We start from the raw sequence: 25520 nt of genomic DNA on the forward strand, positions 1-25520 counted from the left end.
TGGCTGCACCCTACCTGCTGGTGCTGAGTTTGTCGCTGCTGCTCTACGAGCCGAATAAACCCCCTTTGCAATTGGTGGAGGTGCTGGGTACGTGCCACGCGATGGCAACGGGGCTTTTCAGCCTGCCGATCTTCTTCGTCACAATCACCTACTCACGTCTCCGCCAATCTTGTGGCATTTTGATCCCAGCGCACCTACAGAACTTCACACTGACGCCAGTGGTGTCGGCCTTGGTGCCGTGCTCGCACAACGCAAGAACACTAATGCCGAATACGTAGTCACCTATGCCAGTCGTGCCCTCACGAAACCTGAGGCCAATTCCTCAGTAACAGAAAAAGAGTGCCTGGCTATCGTATGGGCTCTTAAAAAATTTCGTCCATATGTCTACGGTCGATGCTTTGATGTGGTGACGGATTATCATACTCTTAGCTGGTTGTCCAACCTAAAAGACCCATCGGGCCGCCTCGCTTGGTGGGCCCTCCGAATCCAGGAATATGATATCCGTGTCGTTTATCGCTCTGGACGCAAACACGCTGACGCCGATGCCCTCTCGCGCTCCCCAGTGACTTCAGACAGCAGCACTTCTACCGACAGACATGACATCTCACCACTTGACATCCTGGACATGGCATCGGAGCAACAAAAAGACCCATGGATCGTCATGGTGTTCGACTTTTTGTCAAATCCTCCGGCAACTTCGGCACCTCGAGCGCTACGCCGACAGGTGCAGCATTTCACAATCCGGGATGGACTTTTATACCGCCGCAACTACCACAATGACGGCCGCAAATGGCTTTTAGTAGTACCTCGCCACCTACGACAAGAGTTCTGCTCCGCTTTTCATTCTGACCCACAGTGTGGTCACGGCGGAGTGTCAAAAACTTGCACACGGCTTTGCCTACAATATTATTAGCGAGGGATGTACACCTTCGTCCACAAATATTTACGCTCCTGCATTGCCTGCCAGCAATGCCAATGTGTCCCGCATCTCTCCACCGCATCTCTCCAACCACTTCCCTGCCCAGCTCAGCCATTTGACCGTGTCGGCATTGATATCTATGGGCCTCTTCCATCTACTGGCGCGGGCAACTGATGGATTCTTGTCGCCGGAGATCATTTGACACGGTATGCTGAAACCGCCGCCTTGCCTGCCGCATCAGCAAAAAACATCGCCTCGTTCATTATAAACAACTTCGTTCTCCGCCATGGCACACCATGTGAACTGTTGAGCGATCGGGGCTGCGTATTCCTCTCAGATGTCCTGCAGTCACTCTTATCTGAATGCCAAATTATTCACCGCACTACTACTGCTTATCATCCACAGACCAATGGCTTAACAGAACGATTCAACAGAACTCTTGGTGACATGCTATCAATTTATGTTGCATCTGACCACTCCAACTGGGACCTTGTACTTCCGTTCGTCACTTACGCATATAACACTGCCTCTCAAGCCACCACCGGATTCTCACCATTTTTTCTGCTTTACGGCCGGCCGCCATCCCTCCAGCACCATTGATACGGTTCTCCCGTACCGGCCGGACCCTGCTGAATGCTCACCTGTTTCTACGGTTGCTCAGCACGCCGAGAAATGCCACCAACTAGCCCGTTCGTTGACGTCTGCTCAACAGTGCCGCCAAAAAGAATGCCATGACCTCAATCCTCCCCCTCACCCCTTCCCCGTCGACTCACTCGTGTGGCTTTGGGTCCCGCCTGTTGCTGCTCCTGGCTTTTCGTCCAAGCTCCTCCCGAAGTACCACGGGCCCTACTGCGTAGTTGCACAAACATCACCAATGAACTACGTGGTCGAACCCGTATCGCCATCTTCCGATCTGCGTCGTCGGGGGCGAGAGACTGTGCACATTGACCGGCTGAAGCAGTATTACGATCCGCCCACCTCTTCCTAGGTCGCCAGGATGGCTACTCTTCAATTCCGGGGGTGATTGTGACGAAGAAGATCGGCAGGCTGAAAAGCCCCGTTGCCACCGCGTGGCACGTACCCAGTTCGTTCGCTGGCTGCGCCCTACCTGCTGGTGCTGAGTTTGTCGCTGCTGCTCTACGAGCCGAATAAACCCCCCTTACAGGGGGATGAAACTGAATGCATCAAGAACTACCAGTATCTCCTTCACTCACAAGAAAAATGCGCTTCAGTTTACATACACAATAAACAATATATCACTAAGAAAATACGAGGAGGTCACATATCTCGGGGTCACTCCTACAATGAAATTAGATTGGGAAACTCATATAAATAATGTGTATGACAAGGCCCTAGGTAAACTACATTTCTTGAGAAGAAAAGTTAGAAACACACCTCCTAGTGTTAAATGCACACAGAACCCTCATTAGACCCTCTTTAGAGTATGCTGACATTATTTGGGCCCCACACCAGAAGTATTTAACCGAGAAACTAGAACGCATACAGAACTTAGCATTGAGATTTATATATTCACAATATTCACGTCAAACGAGCATTACAAACCTGCGCGTCAAGGCTAACGTTCAATCACTGGCTCAACGTAGAATGATTTCCAGATTAAAATTTCTATGCTTACTTTATCACGGCTCCTATTGAGTACCACAAGCAACATACATTCAAGCGCCATTCAGACTTTCTGCCTGAACCAACCATAATAAATCAATACGACACCATCCCAGCCATAATAACACTCGCAAGTACTCTTTATTTCCACACGCCATTTCCCATTGGAACATAGTATCCTCTAGAGCCGTAAATTGCCCATCTGCCAACGCAATTATTGACAGTATTGAGAATCTGGAATTCGAATGGTGATATTGCCTGTATTTCATATGCAGCCTCTGTAGATGCATTCTTATGGTAAACGCTGTTTCGCCTGCTTCCCGGACGGCTCATTTAAACAGTGTATATATTTATTGAGTATGTTCATTTTTGTGTGTGCTAATGCTCTTTGTTTTGGATACACTAGTTTAAGTTTATTCTTTTTTTGTACTGTATTCCATGTTGTAACCACTCCTGCATGGGCCCGACGATGGCCTGCAGTATTGTAAAATAAATAAATAAATAAGAATGCAAAAACAATATATGTATACATATATACACATATACATACACACACATACATATATAGATATAACAAATTTCACAGAAGTTTACAATAAACACAAGTTACCATCAGGAAACGTTCTTTTTTTTTAGAAATTATTTTACATACTTGCAAATATATATGTGCATCTATGTTAAAAAACATAAAAAAAGAAAAATCTGCATATAGGCTGCTGCTTTCGTGACAGACATCTCGGCAATGTAGCCCAGGGCGTCGTCACATCCTTGAATTTTAACAAACGTGAAGACGCCCTTTGCAGCATCCAGTTCACGACACGAAACCCTGCCACGTGGTTCGGGCACAATCACTGCAGTGGAAACCTGGATTCTAGGAATAGTAGTTACTAGTGTGAACGTATAAACAAAATGAGAATATATGACAAGTTCTACGGAACTGTTGGAGCAGTTGACAATACACATCTATAAGAACAAATCCAATATTTTAGTTATGTTTAGAGATAACACATCAACATGTTGGTTAAAATAGTTAAGTAGGGAAGGTAGTGTATGTTTAAGGCTTTGGCAGCCATATTTAGTATGTGAAAAAGGGATCTGCCATGGTGCCTGGTGACGATATGAATATGCACTTCTATTTTGTTGTAGAGTTGCCGGGGCTAGGAATGAATCGAGTTTTCCCAGCATAATATTTCTATAGCTTAGTAATGTTTTGAATTTATATATGTCACGGGCTCTGATTATTCTGTTTTGTTGGAAAAGCTCTTGCGTATGCTCGAAAAAACAAACGTTCGCTATCACCCGAATTGCTTTCTCATGAAGTATTTCCAGCATTTGAATATTTTGCGCTGTAGTGTTACCCTATATAAGTGAACAGTAACTGAGGTGTGGATGGAGAAGAGCATGATAAATGAGACGCTTAACTTGAAAAGGTAATGCACTTCAATTGCAATTTACCACACCTACAACTTTTCATACCTTTGAGCAAATATGACTAACGTGTTCATTCCAGGACATATGCTCTGTGAGTATTATGCCTAGGGTTTTTATGGATGACGTAATGTTAATTTTATACAGACCCCACACAATATTATCTGGCAATGTAGTAGAACTTCCCGAGCATGAAAAACAACGCATTTTGTTTTGGTTTCATTGAGGATGAGGCCTTTTGCCTTAGACCATGCTCGAAGTCCATAACAAACGGAGCTTGCTATAGGTGTTATTTCTTTTAAATCTTTACCTGTAAAGAAAACAGAGCAATCATCTGCATATGTGACAAATTTACACATATCGCTAACTTGTACAATATCACTAATGTAATACAGGAAAAGTATCAGGCCAAGAATGCTACCTTGGGGCACACCCGCTCTCAAAGATTTTATCTGCGATCTGTTCTCATTAATTTCAGCAAACTGACGTCGGCTTTCTAAATAAGATCAGATAAGTTCAAGTGTTATTCCTCGGAAGCCATATTTTTCCAGCTTTATCAGCAGCAATTTCTGGTTGACCCTATCAAAGGCTTTGCTGAAGTCTACGTATAACCCTAAAGTCAGAAATTTTTTTTCAGTGTTCTCTAGAATAAGCTTCTTCTGTATACTTAAAGCAGTTTCCGTAGACCGCTTTTTCTTAAACCTGTGTTGACAGTCGGTTAGCAGGCTATGTTTTTGCGAAAAATTATCAATATGAAAGTTAAAAATTTTTTCGAGTCCCTTTGATAGCACAGGAAGTATAGATACTGGCCGATAATTGCCCATATTATTTTTGTCACCTCCTTTGTGAACTATTACTCTCGCTACCTGCATATTACGCAGGAAAACTCCGGTTGACAGGAAAATATTAAAAATGTGCATTACTGCAGTTGCAAGTAAGTCTACGACGTACTTAATTGGCCTAATTTCTAAATCATCGACGTATCGACTATGGCTATTCTTCAAGGATGGAAATGTTGTAATCATCTCAGGGATGCTAGTAGGCTTTAGGAATAAAGATTCTCTTAATGAAGCGGCATGCATTGTATCTTGAATGTCGTGATCTATGCATCCTACTTTAACAAAAAAATTGTTAAAATGGTCTGCAAGTTCTGTACCACCTACAAAAGTGCAATCAATGTTCAACGTATTTGTTTGTGTATCGACTGACTTCCGATTTAGTGCTTCGTTTATTTTCTTCCATACTTTGACACTTCTGCTATTACCTCCATGGAGTTGTTAGTTGAGTTTTCTTCTCTATTAGTTGCATCGTCTATTAGTTGCAGGTGTGCCTAATACAGTGTTTTCACTTTAACCTCCTTATTTGCCTTTCTTCACTCTCATTTCCACTTGAAAATTTTGAACTTTGAGTGCCTATAACCTATATTAGGAAGTAGCCGCTAGCAACACTTGGGGAAGCAGTGTTCTTTTTTATTTTAAGCATGAATGGCATTGTCATTCACTGAATTTTGTGTGTAGTGCACAAAGCATCACATGGCAATAATTTCTTTGTTAAAAGAACTATAAAAGACAGACTGGCAAAGATTACTGCATATTTCATTTGGGATAAGTAAGTTGAAAACCTTGTATTGTTTTAGAATGCTTTTCTTCCCAATTAGATGTTTTACAGGAAAACATTTTGCAGCAGAAAACATGTTCCTGTGTCGTTCTTCCAAAAGACATAGTGAAACTTCTGATCCCACTTAGTGTCTGCAAAACTGAATGAATTGGTTTTATGTGTAAGATTAAATTGCCCAAATTATACGGAATTTTTAATGTTAATTATTAAGCTCAAGGATGTAATTAATGCTTTGAAACATTCGTTCTATGCTTCCATATATGTAAATGTAAGCTTTCACACAGTGAACACACTAAATTAGAAATATGCCTGCTATCCATGCTTTTTGCACGTTGAAGGAACTTGCATGTTTTTGCATGTTTAGGAAATTGCCTTTCATTCTGTTTATACTGCATAATTTTCCCACCTATACTAGTAGCTACAGTGTACTGAGGTTGAGTGCCAAGGCAAGGAACCCAGAAGTTTTATGGGAATAACTACCCAAAATTACTGTCGATGGATCTGGCAGTGGGGGCGGTTCAGGAAGTGCACTGAAACTTGGAAATTAATGTTCAGTGTGACCTGCAGCATTCTGGAGTGAGGGTCTGTGCTGGAAGGAAACTATGAAATATGTTAGCAACTAGTCAAACATTGTTTTAACTCCAATGAGTGCTTTTAATGGTGCACAATGGGAAAGGACAACCAGTGACATCGATGCGAGCCTTCCGACTCTAAAGTTTGCTCTATGCATTCCTCTGTGTCGTTTCATCAATGGCAACAGGGCAGGCGCGTACGCTGTAATTTTTTTCGAGGGGGGGGCAACCTTAGGTCTCCTTCCTATGCAAATTAGGGGAAGGGTACCTTTATTATACAAATATGAATAATGCCCACCATTCACCATAAAGACACATAAGGCCTGTGAGATGCACCTCTCCTTTACATGGCAAACAAGGAACCACATCAAATGGACTCACGCTGGAAAGAACTGCAGGAAGAACTCTACCATGAACAAGTAAACAAGTGAAAATGTAAATTAAAGATTTCTATAGTAGAATACATAGCAAGCATGGCACGTGAACCGCGCGGGGTTGTGTTGCTTAGCCAGCCAATCACAAAAGCAAACAAAATCATCGTCATGTGGCCTTTTCAACAATGCATCCTACTTGATAGATCCGGAGAGTCTGCTGTTCTTGAAGAGCCTTTTCATCGGCGGAAGCAGTGAGGTGTGCAACAGGCATGGACAAAGTGTATGGAGTCTGAGCATTTCACTCTTCAAAAGTCTGCGGTACAGTTCATTTCACTGCTGAACCCGTTTTACTCATGAAACTTCACTGCCAACTGCACTGAAACTTGAAAACAAATAGTTGCAGCAAAGCAAGCATTTTATAATTTTCAGTTCGAAAAGAATTCGACTTTCGCCATTGTACTTTAATAAGGGAGGGAAAATGTATAAAATTTTGCGCTAATAATTTTATTTTTGTGGTCACCGCCTTATTTGCCTAACAGGAAAAGTTTGAAGTATGAATTATTTGCAGCCTCGCAGAGGAACAGTGGCTGGCGGTTATGAGGCCGTGGGCGGGGCTTCGCTGCATACTTAAGTTGCATCCGACTATAGTTTCGTTTTTTGAATTACCTCTAGACGAATGATAGAGAAATATATATTTGCGGAACATATTTGCGGAACAATCACATTTTTTTTTTATCCCTCGTATACTGCTCTACTAAGTGCCAAACTGACTCTTATTGTTATTTGGGAAGTTGTGTAACGATGCGTGGCCACCAGTCCCGTGCAACAGGATAGACCGCAGGACGCTGTGGTTCTGGACATGCTGCACCCACTGTGAAAGGTTAGAAAAAAGCCCACATAAGCACAGCAGAGAAGTGGCAACATTAGGCGGTTTGACTGATAACTGTACAAGCGTCATTCAAGACACACGGAATTGTTCCTCACTTCTGGCGGCGTTTACAGTAACGAACGGCACACGCGTTATCAGCATGATAGCATTGCCTGTTACTTTCCTGTCGGGAATGATAATGCGCATGCCGTTCGTTACTGGAAAGTACCGGACTCGCCGCGTTAAAGAAAGGAAATGCGGACAAGCAGATGACGATTATCGTTGTGTGGCAAGAGGGTGTAATTATGCCTAAGAGTGTATGCTAGCCACCATACCCTTAATATAAACATATCTTCTCTGTAAAAAAAAAAAGTTTAACACAGCGATTTTTGTCTGGCAACAAGAAAAAGAAGGAGAAAGTTGCTTCCAAAGATTGTGCGCATCTATTAGCGGCGAGAATTAGGAGTGGCGCCCTCTCGCGAGTGACGTCACGGCCAAGACGCCGCTCGCTCCGGCTCGCTCGGCTGCCGCGCGCGCTCGTTCCCTTCGTGTATGCTTGAGGTATGGGTGGCTCGAGCCGTACGTATTGAAGAATACGTCGGCTTCTTTCAGCTGCCATACCTTAACCAGTTTCCTCTTCAAAGGCGTGTGAGTCGAGAAACTTTGCGGCTTGGATATCGCAAGCTAAGTAGCGTTAAAGGGGTCTACTAGGTTTTGCAATGCATATATGCGCCGTGTGTATCGGTAAATTTAGACTAAAAAAAGAATATCTGCAAATTCAACGCGCGAAGTTGTGTATGATGCTTCGCTAAACACTTAACAATCATTTAGTATTTAGCTATGAGATAAGAAAAATTTGGTAGTTGGCGTCAACATGTTATCCGATGTTAGAAAGACACTGCCAAGCGAAGCTGTCATCACGATTCCTATTACTCTGGTGTGTTGTTCTATTCAAATATGGCCATTCATTGTTGCGTAAAAAAATAGTTAGGCGCGCATTTCTTATGAAAAAGTTTGCTGCTACTTTCATCCCCCTCTGAAACAGGCCTCCAAAAAACGAATTGCTCATGGCTGCTAACACGACGGCGCGTCATGTAGAGTATTTACATAGTTAATTCACAAACACCATAGTAGCAATCACCTGAGAGATAAGTTTCGTTGTTAAGATCGAGAGCCACTCAATTGAAAGTGATGAAATGTTTCATAGTGGCCCTCAGTAGCCTTTATCGACAATATGGCACACCCCTGATCACGTAACGGTAGCAATCGACTGTCCGTATGGCGAGGCACGCTATGTTCGCGAAACCCATCAGTTCACTACAACTTCGAATTAAAACCATAAAGCATTTTTTTACAGCGCCAACTGGAATGGCTAAAGTATTCTCGAGCTACTACACCGCAGCTTAGATTGCCTACAAAAGGAAAATTCAAGCACCTTCTGTCTCACAATGTCTCGATCCAGCGTTATTTAATTATACAAACGGATAACAATTCGCTTCGTCGGTACATAAATTAAGGCTAAATTAAGTTTGCTCCAATCCAATTGCAAACATTCATAAAGAAAGCACCACAAGCCTTGCATATACTTTCACTTGATTTCTGACCCTCCACCGGGGGAATTTCGATATCTTGAATATGTCCCATACTACTAGTCATTGACGCTTCGACGTCTTTCTGGCTGCAGCTATGCGGTCCAGCAGGCATGCTTCACTAAAAAAATTGGGCCGAGCAGCCTGTGTCAGTTCGCCAAACAGATTCGTCATGTATATTCCTCAAGCAACAAGCACCAGTAAATTTCTCAAGTGAGTTTGATTTGATTTGATTTATTAATTTCCATTTACACACACACATGTACAGAGGAGTGGTAGATGGAGGTGGATGAGGGAAAAAAGCCGCACAGACGTGGCTTGAGGTAACCTCACCCCCTTAGGTACAATATGGCTGCATGGGGTAACACATCAAGCGCCATATAAATTACATTTATATAGTGGCCATAAAACATTGCAGTTATACAATATATGAAAGAACAGTAAAATATTTCCACAATAACAATGCAAAACACACTGTGGCATTGAAATAAATAAATGATATACACTAGGTAACATAGACAAAAAAGAGGAACATAACATACATTATTAATCATTAGCAAACGCGCTCTAAAGAGGCGAGTTGAACGTGTAGCACGGAAAAGGGAATATATATTGGTACATTCCTATTTGTACTCTGTAAATAGCTGTAAGCCTTCATTAACTTTACTTCAAGTTTCCACCGCTTAAAAAAAATAAACATGTGAAGAACCGCCTAATGTTGACAAGCAGGTAAAGAAGCAAGTGAGGCGTGTAGTATCTAAGCTCCAGTATTAGTTAAGTCCCCGTGCTACTGCCGAGCGTTTCTGTGAGGAAATGCAAAAATTCGATATTATACTGTGAACTACTCGTCGTGAGCAAACCTGTTTTAGCGGAATAAAATCAACGTGACTGCTGTAGAAGTCATATATAGCCAGCTTTGTGACATACTTGTTGCACCGCGGCAGGTATGGTATCATAACTGGATTCCTATAGGCTATGCTTTTGTGATTGTCTATCCGCGTATGAAAAACCCGCAATGGGCTGGTCTGCGTCGCTTCGGCTGGCACTGTAGCGTTGCCTTCGAGAGCTGCATTGTTGTCTAAGAACTTAGCTCTTTGAATAAATGTTCGCAAAGAAAGACGTCGTAAAAATATATTTGAGACGACCACCATAAGTATACAAGCAGAGAGAACGAGGGTGAACAAACGAAAACACCGCAGAAAGCGCCCGGACAACGCCCGAACTGTAGCAGACGACAGGCGCGAGTCCGTGCCCTGACGTCACGCGAGCGGCGCTCGCAGCGCCGCTCGTGTTTGTTCTCGGGGCTAATAGCCAAGCCGATCCATGCCTAAAGCTTCCCAAAATGGCCGATTGCATCGTCGAAGTCGTTAATACACTCTAATCGTTCACTTGATTTTTCGCTGCATTGGAAATGCAAGCGGTTAATTTCGCCGAATGAAATGTCTCGACGCTTTTCAGCGCCCGTCTCGTGCTTCTGAAAAGTGCTTGCGGTATTGGCGTGAACAGACAGGCAAGTGGACGTATTTATTCTACAGTTATTGAACAGTTACTTATCGATGCATCTTGAAGTTAGCCTAGAAGCTGTCGTTAAAAGTTCCGTCTTTCAGTAGACCTTGTGCAGCGTACTCTCAGCTCAATACGAAATTCTTGAATGCGTTCTCGAGTTTTGTTTAACGGTAATGAGAAGGAGTTAGATAATGCACATAGGCAAGGTTTTGTCTGGTCTTGCAGGAGTCCCAGGTGCTTTTTGCGCCGCGTACACTGTCGCAATCGTTACACGTCTGAGGAACCAGACTGGCGGCGCATAGGTAAAGCCGGCTGCCAGTGCAAGCCGCAGTCCCCTACATTGTCGCTATAAAGAGGAAATTTGTACGTGTACTAAGGGTACGCAACGTTTCTTTGTTCAGTATAATTTGGCGGTGCCTCCAGCAGAGAAAATGTGGATCCCGTACTGCTCCTTCGGTTTGGGCTCGGCAATGCCTCCGCGTGGCGGGCGCGTTTAAGAGGAAGTTTTAGCTCGGGTGTTCCAATCTAAATACATGTAAACGGAGTATTCGTTTTTCTCGGCAACCACTGCACCAAATTTGACGAGGTTTGTTACATTTAAAACAAAAGCTTAGAATCTAGAATTTCTGCTGGGTACACAAAAGATTTAAGCGAAACAATTGAAGCAGAGCGGGGCATGGTGCTTTCAGTGCCCAATTTTTTATAGAACATGTAGTTTTCCATTATAAAGGGGACTGTAATGCGATGTCTTGTAAGTAGGGGGTTGTCTTATATTCAGAGTCGACTTATGTTTCAATATGAACGGGAATTAAGTGTTACGCAGTTCTTTTAACGAAATTTACCTCTGCTGTTTAGTTTCCATATTGTGCGTAGAAGCAACAGTGCGTGCGCTTTCAGCTGCTCAGTTTATCTTCAATGCTGCTCTCAGTTTGTAGAGTTCATCACATGTGCATGTGCAACACATTGGCAAAGGCAATACGAACTGCATTTCTCGCTAGCTGGACAAGTTGGAATGGCAATGCACCTTGGAGAACAAGACTCGAATAGTGAAAGTCTGGTGGTAAGTCTGAAGTAATATATTTTCATTTATATTTGGTGTTAACTTTCCAGCGCAAACTTTCTATCCTATTGAAGAAACATTTAGCCCCCTGTTTGGCCTATTTTTTGAGGGCCTTATACATCAGGCCCCCTAGCAAGTTTTATAGCGTCCTCAATCACCTTGCCCCGGGGTTGCCCCGAAACCAGAATGATGCGCCTTGCACCGCTGTGGTGGCGCACTGCAAAGGGTCAACATCGAGGACAAAACTGCACCCATTGCAGGGTGCTTGCATGCAGCGCTATTTTGCCCCTGGCGCGCAAGACGTGCGCGAACACGCGCGCGCGCACATTTTGTTGTTTGCAGGTGCTGAGCATCTGTGGCAAGCGCTCGAACCTTGTCAAACTGCATGCTCCGACATACCTGGTTGCAAGCAAACACCAATGGATCTTATAATTAATCCTGACTACCCGTTCCTGACGACCCTTTCAACGAACCTGTCCACTTTCGGCCGCTCTTCACCACATTGTTTTTGGACAAGGTTGATAAGCATGCCGTCTTCGCTGTCAGAAGAACTTGAAAAAAAGCTCATCGATTGCGGCAATTAGCAGCGCTTCCTTTCTCATTGCCGACGTCTCCACTGGCTAACTCCGTTGCAACCGCAGCTATCGGGCCAGAGCATCCACGGTTCTGCAGTCGGCAGTGCGCGCGTGCGTCCCGCAGTGCTTGCTGGGGATTGCACCCCGGCGCACCGCCGATTTTCTCGGTGTGAGACGGGGCAATGGAAAACCGCTCCAACAGGGTGTGCTTCCGGTGATCGAGGATGAAAGTGCGCACCAAGGCGCCCCGGTGCGGGTGATCGAGGACGCTATTAGTTTACACTGCAATTTAAAGCTTCTTGAGACCCGAATACAGCCATGGGACATAATTACTTTTAAAGCTGGTTATTATTGCCTCCAGGCATGTTTCAAACATGAAAGATGTTTTTTAATAACATAGTTTTAAATAACTGTCACCTTTTTTAAATATCACAGTCATACGTAGACAGGCTAAGAGCTGCATCTCCAAGTAAACATCTCATGCTCGCTATGGTAAAAACTGCATTTCATTGCCTGAACGCAGAGGTGAAGATGGAGTTATGTGTAGTAGACTGTTACTTGGCTGCTGCATCCTGAATTTTCATGCATTAATGAGGAATTCAAAACATACTTCAAGGTTGCTTCCTGCTGTTTGTGACAATGCAGAGGTCTACATCAATTTAGTGTGAAATTTCTTGAAAGTAGATGAGAAGAATATGAGTGAACCACTTTCAACAGTTCCGCATGCATTAGACTTCATATCCACGATGAATGTTTGGAGTAACGACTTCAGACTTCTGGCATTTCTTTATCGAAATAATCTTTTAAACTGGTTTGTTATTAGAGGAGACAGCAGAAATTGAATGCCCTCTTACCACACCACCATGAGGTGAGCGTGACTGCCAACAGAGAGACACTCTCCCTCTGCCTTGAGTAGCCTCCGCGAGCGATGTTCCTTCCTCACCTTGTCACATACTTGAGCCGAAGAACCACATCGGGTTCACGTGACTAGCACCACCCGCTTTTTTTTTCTTATCCAGTTTTGTTGCGTGGCACATTTTCCACCGTGGCATTGCGCATCCTGAATTGGGCGATTTACCGAAGTAATGCATCATGGCGAGCGACACTTTTAAGACTGTGTTTTGCATTGCACTGTTTGTTTGTGTTGCCTTGACTCTGGCTGGGTGTGGCGCTTTCTCAAGAGGGAGGAAAGTGGTGTTTCATTTGAAGTTTCAGCTGTCTGTATGACATGCACAGATTTGTCATGAATACCTGTGTCATGTGCTGTAAGGCTGTAAACTTAAGAACAGCATTAAATACATTCTCTTAGTGGTGAATGCAACGCATACTTATCTTTTGCGCACAAAGAAAATGTGAACAGTGTACAGTGCTCCCACTTCTGCGTCAGTCTGATAAAAAGGTCAACAAAGAGTGATACTGCACTAAATCAAGTATCTTGAAATTGGGAGACATACTAGGGATGCTTCTGCAGCAGACATGATTGGCCAGAGAGGTTAACAATGTACAGCTGCTTGCAGTGACCAAATGCACAGCACCGTCAGTTTTGTGCCATGCTATAGTTCTATCAAAACCGCCTAAATTCTTGCAGCTTTTTAGGAAAGGATTAGTGGCACATAACAGTGTGCCTATTTTTCCTGTTTTTTGAATGTATATTTTGCTCCCACGTAGCTGATGTGACTCAAAGGTTTATAGTCCTGAAAGCTTGTTTGCTTTGTTATGAATGTTACCAAAAACTTACGTGTACAAGCTTACCCCTGCCCACACTAACGCAGACCCAGTGAGTTTATTTAGTATGGAAAGCTAAAACAATGTAGTGGCTGCACTATTGTTATGAATCTGTTGTAATGATAGATGTTGCTGATTTTATGGAGTGCTTGTTTTCATCACTCAGGATATCACCCAAAATGCTAGGAGGCAAAAAAAAAAGATGTATATATTGTTCACAAGATATGGTTGAGTAGAGACTGGGTGGTGGCAACCGATTGAGGGAACGAGCTCGCCTGCGGATCTTGCGACAACAAGAGGTTCAAGTAGATTTTATCGCATTAAAGTGCAACAAGTGACTAGAAAAAAAAAAAGCCTGGGCATGTCATCAAAAGATACCGTTGGGAACAAAAGTCTATGGATCTACACGCACCATGAAATACCCAAATTTCTTTTCTTACTTCCCATGTTGGCATACACTGGTCCACAGTAAAGTTGCAAAATGGGGCGGGCCCTCCATTTCATTCCTACTTGACAAAGTTGAGATTTCTTAATTCCACTCTTTTTAACTCCCCAGAATGCCAAGAGTTGTACTATTTCTCCAACTTTAAATGAAATTCTTACTATAGTTGTTTACTAGTTGTGCCTTTGAACAAAAAACTTATTTTTGAAGTTCTAACAACATTGCAGATAATGTTATGCTTCTTTAACGAGAACATATTTGCTTTGTGACCTTTCATTTTTGCAGTGCGTTGCGAGCTGTATAATCTCTCATATCTACTCTTCTTGACAGTACATGCATGTTACCTGCGCAAGTGTAATTTATGAATAAATAATGTGATTGCAGAATATATTCAGTAATGTTAATCTATAATGGCATCAATTGGGCAGATGTAGTTGGAATGGAACTGGCACAGTCCTGTAGTGCTAAACCTTCACTAGTATAAGACTGCAAAAACAGGTATCTTTGCCAATTACTCTAAATTAGACTAGGCCAAATTTTTTTACATTTATAAGTTTTTACTGAATACTGGCTCTTTCAGTATCTACCTATAGGTCACTATCTCTGCCGTGGTACTTACCAACAAAATGGTATTCTACTTATTGTGAAATTCTGAAGTCCTGGAGACTGTTCCAATGAGGAGCTTTAATTGCACTTAAACACTAACCTTTAGTTGCCAAGAATGATTCTATTTAGCAAGAGCATGCTTGGACTATGACACAAGGATGGAGGCCAAAAAAGTTACTGCCCTTCCACTGCTGGGAAGCGGGGTGCAAGCGAAGCTTGGGATCTGAGGCTCTTTGTAACGCCTCACGGCGAGGGCGGCACGTCAACGTCGACCCCATCTAGAATGAGTTCCCGGTGGCATCAATCAAACACTGCCTGTTCTTTGGCCAAACGCACAACACGTGGCCTGCTCCCACTGCCATTCCTTCAATGCAGCCTGCTCTTTGGCAGAACAGACCAAACGCGGCCTCCCCATCTGACTGCTGGGCCTGAACTGGTGTGGGAAACTGCGGGTGTCGGGCGAGCAAACACGCGAACACACCCTTTCCCTCCTCCGGAAGAAGGGGATGCCCGTGATTGGCTCATGCCTTGCGCTGATTCTACTTACCCATCTTAAAGGCAGCGTTTGATGAACTGACAGTGGCTGAATCTGTTAGCGTGGTGGTCTCGCGATCCGGAGGTCGGTGGTTCGAATCCGCAGCCTGATAAGCAATTTCTATTTTTGCGCAGCTTGGGTTTTTTCGCACGGTAACACCGACACCAGTGAGGCAATACAAGCTTCTGTTAAAAAGGTCGCAAATGGTTGCATCTTATGCCCGTTCCTGTTGATGTGGACATTCAGTGTCATTTTTCACTGTCAGAAGTATCCTTGAAGAAAGGGGGGGGGGGTGGGGTCAACAAAGTATCGGCACTAAAGAAGCAACGTCGACGTACATGGTAGTTGAAATAAATCGATGATTAAATGTTGATTATGCTGTCATGTACGACGCACAAATTGTTAGATGGATCTGGCGAGCTTCAAGCTCACGTGTCAGCACTCTCATTGGCCTGTTGAGCATGTTGAGCCGACGCCGCTACGACAATGGGACGCTCACCGCTTCTGTTGTAACAGTTCCTCCTGCTCGGGCTGACCTGCCGGCCTCCCGTCATTCTGTAACTTGGCTCCGTGGGTGTGTCACGTACCTTGGACGCGCATGCGTGGTCCCCTTGGCCGAGCCCTGTCAACAATGGTATCGTCGATCTACCGCAGAACGAGGGAGCGCCTACGTGGCATGCGGCACCAGCTTTGGCGGATGACGGAATCATCACCTGGCAACGCGGGCAATGCACCAGCATGAACATTGGATCCGGCGCGCAATATAAAAGCCCGCCACAACTGCTCTCTGCTGGGCACGACGCCGCTACGACAATGGGACGCTCCCCGCTTCTGTTGTTACAGGTTAGTTACCTGGACAATACCAGTGGCTATAAGTGCAATAATCGCTGTCTAATAGCGGTGTCGTGCCCGATTGAGCTCTATGACAGTGTCAAACGCGCACTCTGCTGCTTTGTGCGACTTGTTGTGGTTGATGCTGTCTGGGGATGTCGAACTTAATCCTAGACCTGAAGATTCTGTTTTAGACATTGTACGCAGGATAGCAGCAGGCCAAACTGCAATTTTGGTGGAGCTTAAGGGGATAAAAGAGAAGCAGGACGCCACAGACGTTGAGGTGAAATGCCTTAAGGACAGAGTCGCCACTCTCAAGTCCACCCTTAGCCTACGTGAAACCTTTGGGACAGACATACCCGACGGCATCCAGTCATTTTCACACCAGTTAAAAACCATAGCTTCAAGGTGCGAGGACGCCGAAAACAGACTACGTAGATCAAATTTACTGTTTTTTGGCATCAGCGATGAGTCCGGTGAAGATTGGACGACTTCAGAGCAAAACGTCGTCAAACTCTGCGCTGAAAGGCTGGGGCTTACTTTATCAAGCGACCAGTTTGAACGAGTGCACAGAATTGGTCGATTCGCTCATGACAAATGCAGGCCAATAATCGCTAAGCTGGTCACATTTAAAGACAAACAGAATATTTTGGCTTCTGCAAGGAAGCTAAAAGGCTCCCGCTGATCTGTCCGCGAGGATTTCGTGCCAAGCACTCGCTTAGCAAGAAAAAAGCTGTTAGAATATGCAAGAGCACAGGACAAACCCTGCAAGCTTTCACTTGACAAGATGCGCATTAACAACAAGGAATACATGTACGATGTTGATAGAGACACCGTCGTATTATGTAACAGATAGCTAAAGAAATCTACGGGGGCGCAGGTCCCTAAACTTCCCTCTTCTACTGAATCATCTCGTTTGCTCACAATATCGTACACTAACATACGCAGCATACTAAATAAGCGCGATATATTTTGTTCCTTTATAGAAGATAGCAAACCCGACGTTCTAGCTCTAACAGAAACATGGCTACACCACGATGTTTCAGATAGTGAAATTTTTATAGAAAGTGACATATTCAGCATTTATCGGCATGACCACAATGATAAAAAGGGCGGTGGTGTCTTACTTGCAATATATAAAAGGATTTCTTCTTATGAAGTTGACACCTCATCATCACTTGAGATTATCTGGGCTACCTGTCAAACCATTTGTGGAAACATATTAGTTGGTGTCTGTTACCGCCCACCTGAAGTGTCCCTTCCATTTGTTGATAAACTACGCGAAAGCATTGTCACTGCCATGCAGAAATGTTCAACTACCGTATTTACTCGCATAATGATCGCACCCCTAAAATTTGTCGTCAAAATTCGATTTTTTTTTTATTTCCCGCGTAATGATCGCACCCCGAACTTGCCGCAGCGATATGTCGTGTGCTAAGTCTAGCGAATAATGATCGCGCTTACCACCTGTCGAATGCTACGCGAACGACTCTTCAAGACAAGCCAAGCGGCCTGCACGCACTAAACATTCTTAAGTAGATGCCTCATTTCATTACTTTCATCACTTTCCGCACTTCCATGACAAAATGAGGTACAACCAAACTTGCCTTTATTATGGGTTGGCTTTATAATGGCTGATGTCAACAAAAACAATAAAGGCGCATTTCGATTCTTTTCATCTGCTTTTGCACTCGTGAGCACGCAACAAATCGCGCGCGGCAATGATAGTAGCCACGTTTACTCTGATACGTTAAAAGTGTACCCTATTCATACGCCGATGCTTGTAACACAGCTAAGATATTCGCCCACCATTAGCGGAAAGTAGTGAAGACAGATGCCGCAGTTTCCGCAGCATGCCCGTCATGTGTTTCTGTCACTGGCAGCTAAGCGCGCCCACCTATTTCTGTCCCCTCAAAGTGGACATGGCTACGTTATTGCCGCAAACTTGCCGATATTAACGATATTATTCATCACTAATACGGAAGAAACTGTTTCAATGCACGTAATGTACTCACGAGAAGAAAAAAAAAATCGCGTTCGGCTCGCTCCGCTAGCCGCCATTTTTGTTTTGGTGTCCCGCACCCGCAATCTCGCATCCCGCAGCAAACGCGGACGAAAAAAAAAATTTTTTTTTCCCGGGAAATTTAACTCGCGTAATGATCGCACCCCTGAATTTGCTTCAATTTTTCTGACAAAAAAAGTGCGATCATTATGCGAGTAAATACGGTAGTTATGTTTATCTGCTTGGCGATTTCAATTTTCCCCAAATCAATTGGCCATGCTTGTCATCGTCGTGCAAGCACGCAACCGATTTCATTGAATTAACCTTGGACTTAAATCTTTCTCAGGTAATCAATCAACCCACCCGTGACAATAACCTCTTAGATTTGGCACTAACTACCGCACCTGAAACCGTGTGTCCTGTGTTAATTTCTGACGGTTTCAGTGACCATAAGCTGCTTCAGCTGACGCTCCGAATTCCCATGTTATTCACTGAGTTTCAACATAAAAAAATTCGGGATAACAACAAAGCTAACTACATTTTCATCAACAGTGACTCATTCTTTCCGTCTTTTTCCCAACGTTCCGTTAACGAAAACTGGATACTTTACAAAGACAAATATATTCCGTGCGTTTCGGCAGCGAACGACAAATCTAAACCATGGTTCAATAAAAAACTTCGAACACTACGTAATAAAAAAAAACAAAGTCTGTACCGCAATGCTATAAATCGGGAGAGTCCTCATGGAGCAAGTACGAAAATTTCCTTAGTGAGTACACTTTAGCCTTACGCACTTCTAAAGACAAGTACTTCGCTCACGACTTACCTTCTCTCCTGAAGACTAATCCGCAAAAATTTTGGCAACCGTTAATACCCGGTCACACTTCTGATATTTCTCTGCTAGACGACAAACAACCACCTCTTTCAGACGGGGAATGTTCATCACTATTTAATGCATATTTTTCTTTTGTTTTTACAAGGGAAGACCATTCCGATATTCCAGTGGTTCCGGATTACGATTACCCATTTATGGCACCCATAGATATCTCAACTGAAGGCATTGTTAGCCTCATTAACGGACTTAAAACCACATCTGCTTGTGGTATTGACAATATTATCACTAAGCTATTAAAAAACACAGTATCTACTTCAAGTGTCATCCTATATCATATCTTTAAGCAGTCCTTGTTGTCTGGTGTCTTGCCCGTTGAGTGGAAGATTGCGAAGGTTTCCCCATTTTTAAAACTGGAGATAGACATAGGCCTGAAAACTATCGCCCAATATCGCTAACATCTGTGTCATGCAAACTATTTGAACACATAATCGCCTCGCACATTTACACGCACCTAGAAAAAAATAACTTTTTCTTTCAGAAACAGCATGGCTTCAGGAAAGGTCTATCTTGTGAAACACAGTTACTAGAATTTACCACCGATCTACATAGCAGTATGAACAACAGTCAACAAATAGACGCCATTTTCCTGGACTTTTCAAAAGCATTTGATCGCGTTGCCCATTGCTGGCTCATTTCTAAAATATCTCATCTAGGTATCGACTCACTAACCCTTTCTTGGCTTAGAAACTTTTTCTCCTTCTCCTGTCACTGAGGTCACGTCTGGTGTACCACAGGGGAGTGTGTTAGGGCCTCTGCTTTTCCTAATATTTATTAACGACCTACCTTCAAACATTTCCTCCGGCATACGACTGTTCGCCGACGATTGCGTTGTTTACCGACAAATTAATTCTATTAACGATCATACTGCCTTGCAGCATGACCTTCACATTATTACCGACTGGTGTAATATATGGAAAATGTCTCTTAACCCTTACAAATGTAATAATATATCGTTCTCACGCAAGCGCACTAGCTCCATATTCACATACACCATAAATAACACGAACCTGTCACGTACCACTACTTACAAATACCTTGTGTAAACCTCACTAGTAACCTTTCTTGGTCTCCGCATATCACTACAATTTGCGCAACTGCATCTAAAACCCTTGGCTTTCTGAGGCGCAACTTGCAAAATTCATCTGCTGACGTGCGTAAATTAGCATACCTGACATTTGTACGCCCGCAATTAGAATTTGCATCAGCTGTATGGTCACCACACCAAGAATATTCAATAACCATGCTGGAACGCATCCAGAACAGAGCTGCCCGACATATAACTCGGAATTTTGATCGAAAGTCAAGTATAACGCAGATCAAGCTCAATATTTCTTTACAGCCCCTAGACATCCGCCGGAAGATTGCTTTGCTCTGTCTATTTCACAAATATGTTCATTCCGATAAGCCATGCATATTACCCCTCGAAACCCCCGTCCGTACGTCCTCAAGATTACATAATCATTTTAGCTTCTAGCGCATTTTCGGTAAAACCACTGCTTTCAATTTATCTGCTGTACCTCGTGGCATATCCCACTGGAATGGTCTTCCCGATGATATCGTCACGATAACTGATCGTAAAATATTTCGTGAACGCCTGTGCGTGCTTTTTACATAATCTCCTTCCTTTTATATATCTGCTATGCTTGATCATGCTGTGCTTTGTTTTGTTTTTAGTTCAGCCACTGTACAGTTGTCTTAGGTTTATTTTTGAGTTGTTTCCATTGTACTTAACAGTTCTTTGTTACATTGCCCCCCTTACTCAATACCCGACAGGGCCTGTAAGGTGTTTTCTAAATAAATAAATAAATAAATAAAAAATGTGCAGCGTCGGTAAGATTAGCATTTCCTCTCTTCATGGTGGATCTACACGACGGACGGCGCATCACGTGACTACGCGTCACGAATTTGTGCCGTCCGCGCGTCATCCGCGACCCCCACGGACAACAAATGCCGTGCTATTTTTCGCATCCGGATTTTGGGAGTCGAATGCTGCGGATTTAGCCTAGCATGCTCTACAGTCTGGCAACAAGCGCGGCTTTGGGATCTTTCTGAAACAGCTTCATCGCTGCTGACACCATTCGTGTCTGTTCGCGAGCGTGCGATTCGCACAAGAGCGACTGAAATGAACCTGAGTGGATGAGGTAACTTTGTTCTTACATCTCGTGGAGCAGTTCGCCGCGTTGTGGGACATGGCTCTCACCGATTACGCGGACACGAGAGCGTAACAAGACCTCTTTCGATGAAACAAGCACTCGTCATCATCCAATTCGGACAAAACGACAGCCATTGCGACCAACCGTTGTTTCCTTTCGATTGCCATTTTCATTCAGAGTGAAAAACACGTATGACAAAGTCTTTGTTACACCGATGGCGCCATCTAGAGTGAGTAGAAACAAGCAATCATAATAACTTACGTCCACTGAGATCCGCCCGGGCCGCCACAACATCATCGAGGCCATGTTCCGCCATACAGCCACTCTAAGCCTACACGCAGAGAATCTGAGTATCTCTTTCGGAAACGGTGCCCACTCATCACGAATAGATTGCTGTCGAAGCTTCTGGGCACAAATATAAACCAAATACAAGCCTCAGTTTGAAAATTACGGGTCACACAGTGGACGACGACGACTTGACAGGTTCGAGGCGGACGGCAGTCGCTTCGGGTGGTGTCGCCATGTTTATTTTTCCGGCGCGGTCGTCTGCTCAGTCCGTCCGTCGTCTGGATGGGCTTCGCAGCCAGACGGGCGGCGGATTAAGCGTCCGCGGCACAGATTTGCACGGAGCCGTCCGGCGTGTGGATACACCATCAGCGTTGACTGCTGCATTGTGGCGTGGTGGAGCACTGCCATTACGAATCCCCTCACAAACTATGAGCTACCAAGCTGCACTAAGACCAGTGCACCAGTTTCAAGGATTACAGCACGCATGCATGCGCGCTCAGATGTGCATACATACAAATTGTTGATTACGTCTCTCATTGTACTGTTACACTAAGGTACGTTTTAATACTGGATAAAATTGCTGCTTACTTTGCACATCACATAGCATTAATTATAAAAAATTCAGCATGTGCATATTATAGCCGGCTATAAAAAAAAAAGTTACGGGGCTCCTTCCAACACATCATGCTATGTTTCGCAAGCTGTTCCAACAATTAAATAGACGATTACACAATGGTGGCCGCTTTTCATAAGTTAGCTTCGCTGGAATACATCCGTGTTAGTGGCAAAGCATACGAATTTGGTTTCGTGTCTTGGTGAACTGTGCAAGCTATTTCCGGCCCAAATTTCTTTTTAAAGAGTTGCACGCATTCACCATCATCATCATCCTACCTTAAAGTTCAATGCAGAACGAAGGAGCCTCCCTGCAATTATCATTGTCTTGCACTAGCTGATGCGAACTTGTGCTTTCAAATTTCATCATCTCACCTAGTTTTCTGTCATCCTTGGCGAAACTTCCCTTCCCTTGGCGCCCATTCTGCAACTCTAATGGTCCTCTGGTTATCTACCCTATTCATTACATGGCCTGCCCAGCTTCATTTTTTCCTCTTAATGTCTACTAGAATATCGACCATCCCTATTTGCTCTCTGATTCACACCGCATTTATCATTGCATTGCTCTTTGTACGGTCCTTAACGTGTTCTCGAGATTCTTCGTTAACCTCCAGGCTTATGTGCCATACTGCATGCTTAGAAGAACAATGTATCCAAGTTGACATTTTCAAATTCCCCGATTTTTTTCAGGTTTTCACCAAGTTTCACGTCAAGATGGGCTGACACCATGTAACCTGATGCTGTCACTCTCTGGTAAGCATGTTAAAAAAATAAAAACAATGCAGTTTGAACAGTAAGGAGTAGTGTTTATTTTATTCAAAATAGAAAACTGAAACAAGGGGTTTGTAAAATGCACAGCTACTAAAATATCTTCCAAAGAAACTCGGTGCCCTTTAATCTGTGAAGGCTGACCAGCGGAGCTGCGTATGTGGGCCCCTTAATGGTGAACTGCACTTCTGCCGCGGGTCAGCCTGGTATTGCACTACCTATGGGATTGGCCCATGTGTGGGGAGTGCTTAAAGCCTGCTTCATCTCCGCTGCAGGTTGGACTGGCATTTCATGACCTTCGGGATTAGCCCACATATGGGGAGTGCTTAATGCTTGCTTTACTTCTGCCTCGGGTTGGCATGGTATTGCACTTTCTTCGGGATCGGCCCATCGTATGAAAAATTGTTGGTCTATGCACGGATGCGATCTGCCAGATCTTAGCAATAGACAGCTTCACTGTAAAAAAAAAGTGGTCTAGCTCACGGCAAATAGTCAAACATTTTAAAATGCGAATAAAAAGAGATGCATACAAAAGCAAATAGAGCTATTTGTATCAACTGATAGCAAGCTCATTGGTATTATGCCCGAACTTTGTCACATATCAGATTCTCCAAGCAACTGGAAAGTCAACCTCAACTGTCCTGAGATACTCTCAGACTGCGCATAATGCTTCAGTGTTGCATTTCACTGCTTTAAGGGGTTTATTTTGGTGTGGATGTGGGTAACCTGCATCTTAGTGTAAGCCAACACTTCGCTTTTTGAGCTCAAGCTCCTTCAAAGAGGCGGCGGCACAGTTCCTTTCCCAGTCATTCCTCAATGCAATGGTCCTTCCTATTCTTGTCCTCGTTCCGCTGTGTTCGCCCCATGGACCATTTGAAGCATCCTTTTGGTCAGTTGTACAGTCCGATTTTTCAGAGTCCCTAAGGGCCGCTACAATGTCCAAAAAAAAATGAATGCATGTCTTTTACTGCCATTAAGGGCCCAAATCGCCACAGGCACGTCCAAAAAAGTTCTGAAGGTCTGCCAGTACACTGATTAAGAGTGTCTCAAGAGTGTCTTGCTTCACTCTTGAGCAGCACTTACTGACTGCACAGTAATAACAAGCTCCACCAAATGGCTAGATTACTTCTGTACTACTCCAAGTGTTCCAAAAAAACTTTTGGAACACGAAGTAGAAAAATAAATTCTGCTCCTAAACTGCTCCAGAATGACAACTTTGTGCTTGAAATCCTAAACTGTCTTGACCACCACCACTGAGGGGTTGATCTTCAACATCACTTACGTACGTAAGATAAAATCTCAAGAAACACTTACTGGTTGTCTAAACATTTTGAAATGGTTTCACAGGTTCTAATTTAACACTTCTTATATGCACTTTTTAAAACATAACAGTGAATAACGATTTTGGTATTAATTTCGGTAACATATTTCAGTATTCTGCAGTTGATTTGGAGGATTATGCGTCATCACTGGTCTGCAATTATGGAAGTTTAGAGATAAAAAAGTGGGGGCAAGAATGCCGACGTTTTACACATTGTCGTTGTACAGAACGAAACCTATGCAACTTGCCATAAAACTTGTTTATATAGTATTTGAAATTACCCTAAGAGAGTATGTAAACAGCTGGGGTTTCATAGTTCTAGGTTCTTATGTTTTCGACTAGCACCTCCCTTTAAATGGCAGTAAAAGGCATGCATTAATTTTTTTTTTGGACTGCCTGATTTTCTAAATGTTTTGTTTTTGCAGTCCTCAGGGAACCACCCCTTGCCGCCAAGAAAAAGCACCTTTGACTGTAGCAGTAATCAGTGATTCGCCTAATTGGCAAACAGTTCAGTATGCCAAACAGCCTCGAGACAGCTGTACCTCTGACAGAAGGCACTAATACACAGTGCAATGCACTGTTTCTGCACCCTAGACTGTGGGATTCTCATCCCGTACTCTTGGGTCAAAGGAACGACAATACAGTAGTGCAAACAATCACAAAGGCATTTATTGCACTTTTCATTGATCAATGCCTGCTAGCCAAGTTGCTATCCACAAAACATGCCAATGGGCGCGCGACAAATCGCGGAAGTCCGACTCACCGTGACCGGATAGCGAGCGAATATGTTCGCCCCTTGCTGGATCCCAACGCCTGGTTGTTCGCGTGTACGGTCACGCGAACGGTGGCTCTTTCATATAAGGCCTCACGAGACGGTCTTGCAGAAGCATGGATCGGCGCACGCCTGGCACGTCCGCGCTGCTTGCCGTCCCGAACCAAAGAGGAAGCGTGTTCTCCCTTGCGCCCCCAAGTAACCCTGCCGTTTGCATGGCCTGGGGCCCGCGGCGAAGCCGCAATGCAGGAGACGGAAGCTATACAGGAAAAACAACATATCAGGGGACGTGCGACAGTCGTGCATCCCCACAAGACAAATGTGATAAGAGCTATATTATGTGACCTATCATAACTGCGTGGTGCCAATACAGACAGGATATGCAGGGCATGTAGCGATGTGGACAGTAGCAATGGAATGATATCACCAGTGTACAGAG

General features: G+C 43.9%; 2 long non-coding RNA genes across 4 annotated transcripts in view; one reads left to right on the plus strand and one right to left on the minus strand.

Annotated features, from left to right (window-relative positions):
- Positions 1–25520, plus strand: part of LOC139054320 (uncharacterized) — a 45235-nt gene that overhangs the window by 12342 nt on the left and 7373 nt on the right. For all 3 annotated transcript variants that reach the window (XR_011511135.1, XR_011511136.1, XR_011511137.1), the window contains exons 6-7: positions 16094–16282; positions 22911–22973. This is a non-coding gene — a long non-coding RNA (uncharacterized lncRNA). The remainder of the gene's footprint in view (positions 1–16093; positions 16283–22910; positions 22974–25520) is intronic.
- Positions 24957–25520, minus strand: part of LOC139054321 (uncharacterized) — a 34768-nt gene continuing 34204 nt past the window's right edge. Inside the window, exon 4 of the long non-coding RNA XR_011511138.1 lies at positions 24957–25340. This is a non-coding gene — a long non-coding RNA (uncharacterized lncRNA). The remainder of the gene's footprint in view (positions 25341–25520) is intronic.

This window comes from Dermacentor albipictus, chromosome 1, assembly GCF_038994185.2.
Source record: "Dermacentor albipictus isolate Rhodes 1998 colony chromosome 1, USDA_Dalb.pri_finalv2, whole genome shotgun sequence".
NCBI lineage: Eukaryota > Metazoa > Arthropoda > Arachnida > Ixodida > Ixodidae > Dermacentor > Dermacentor albipictus.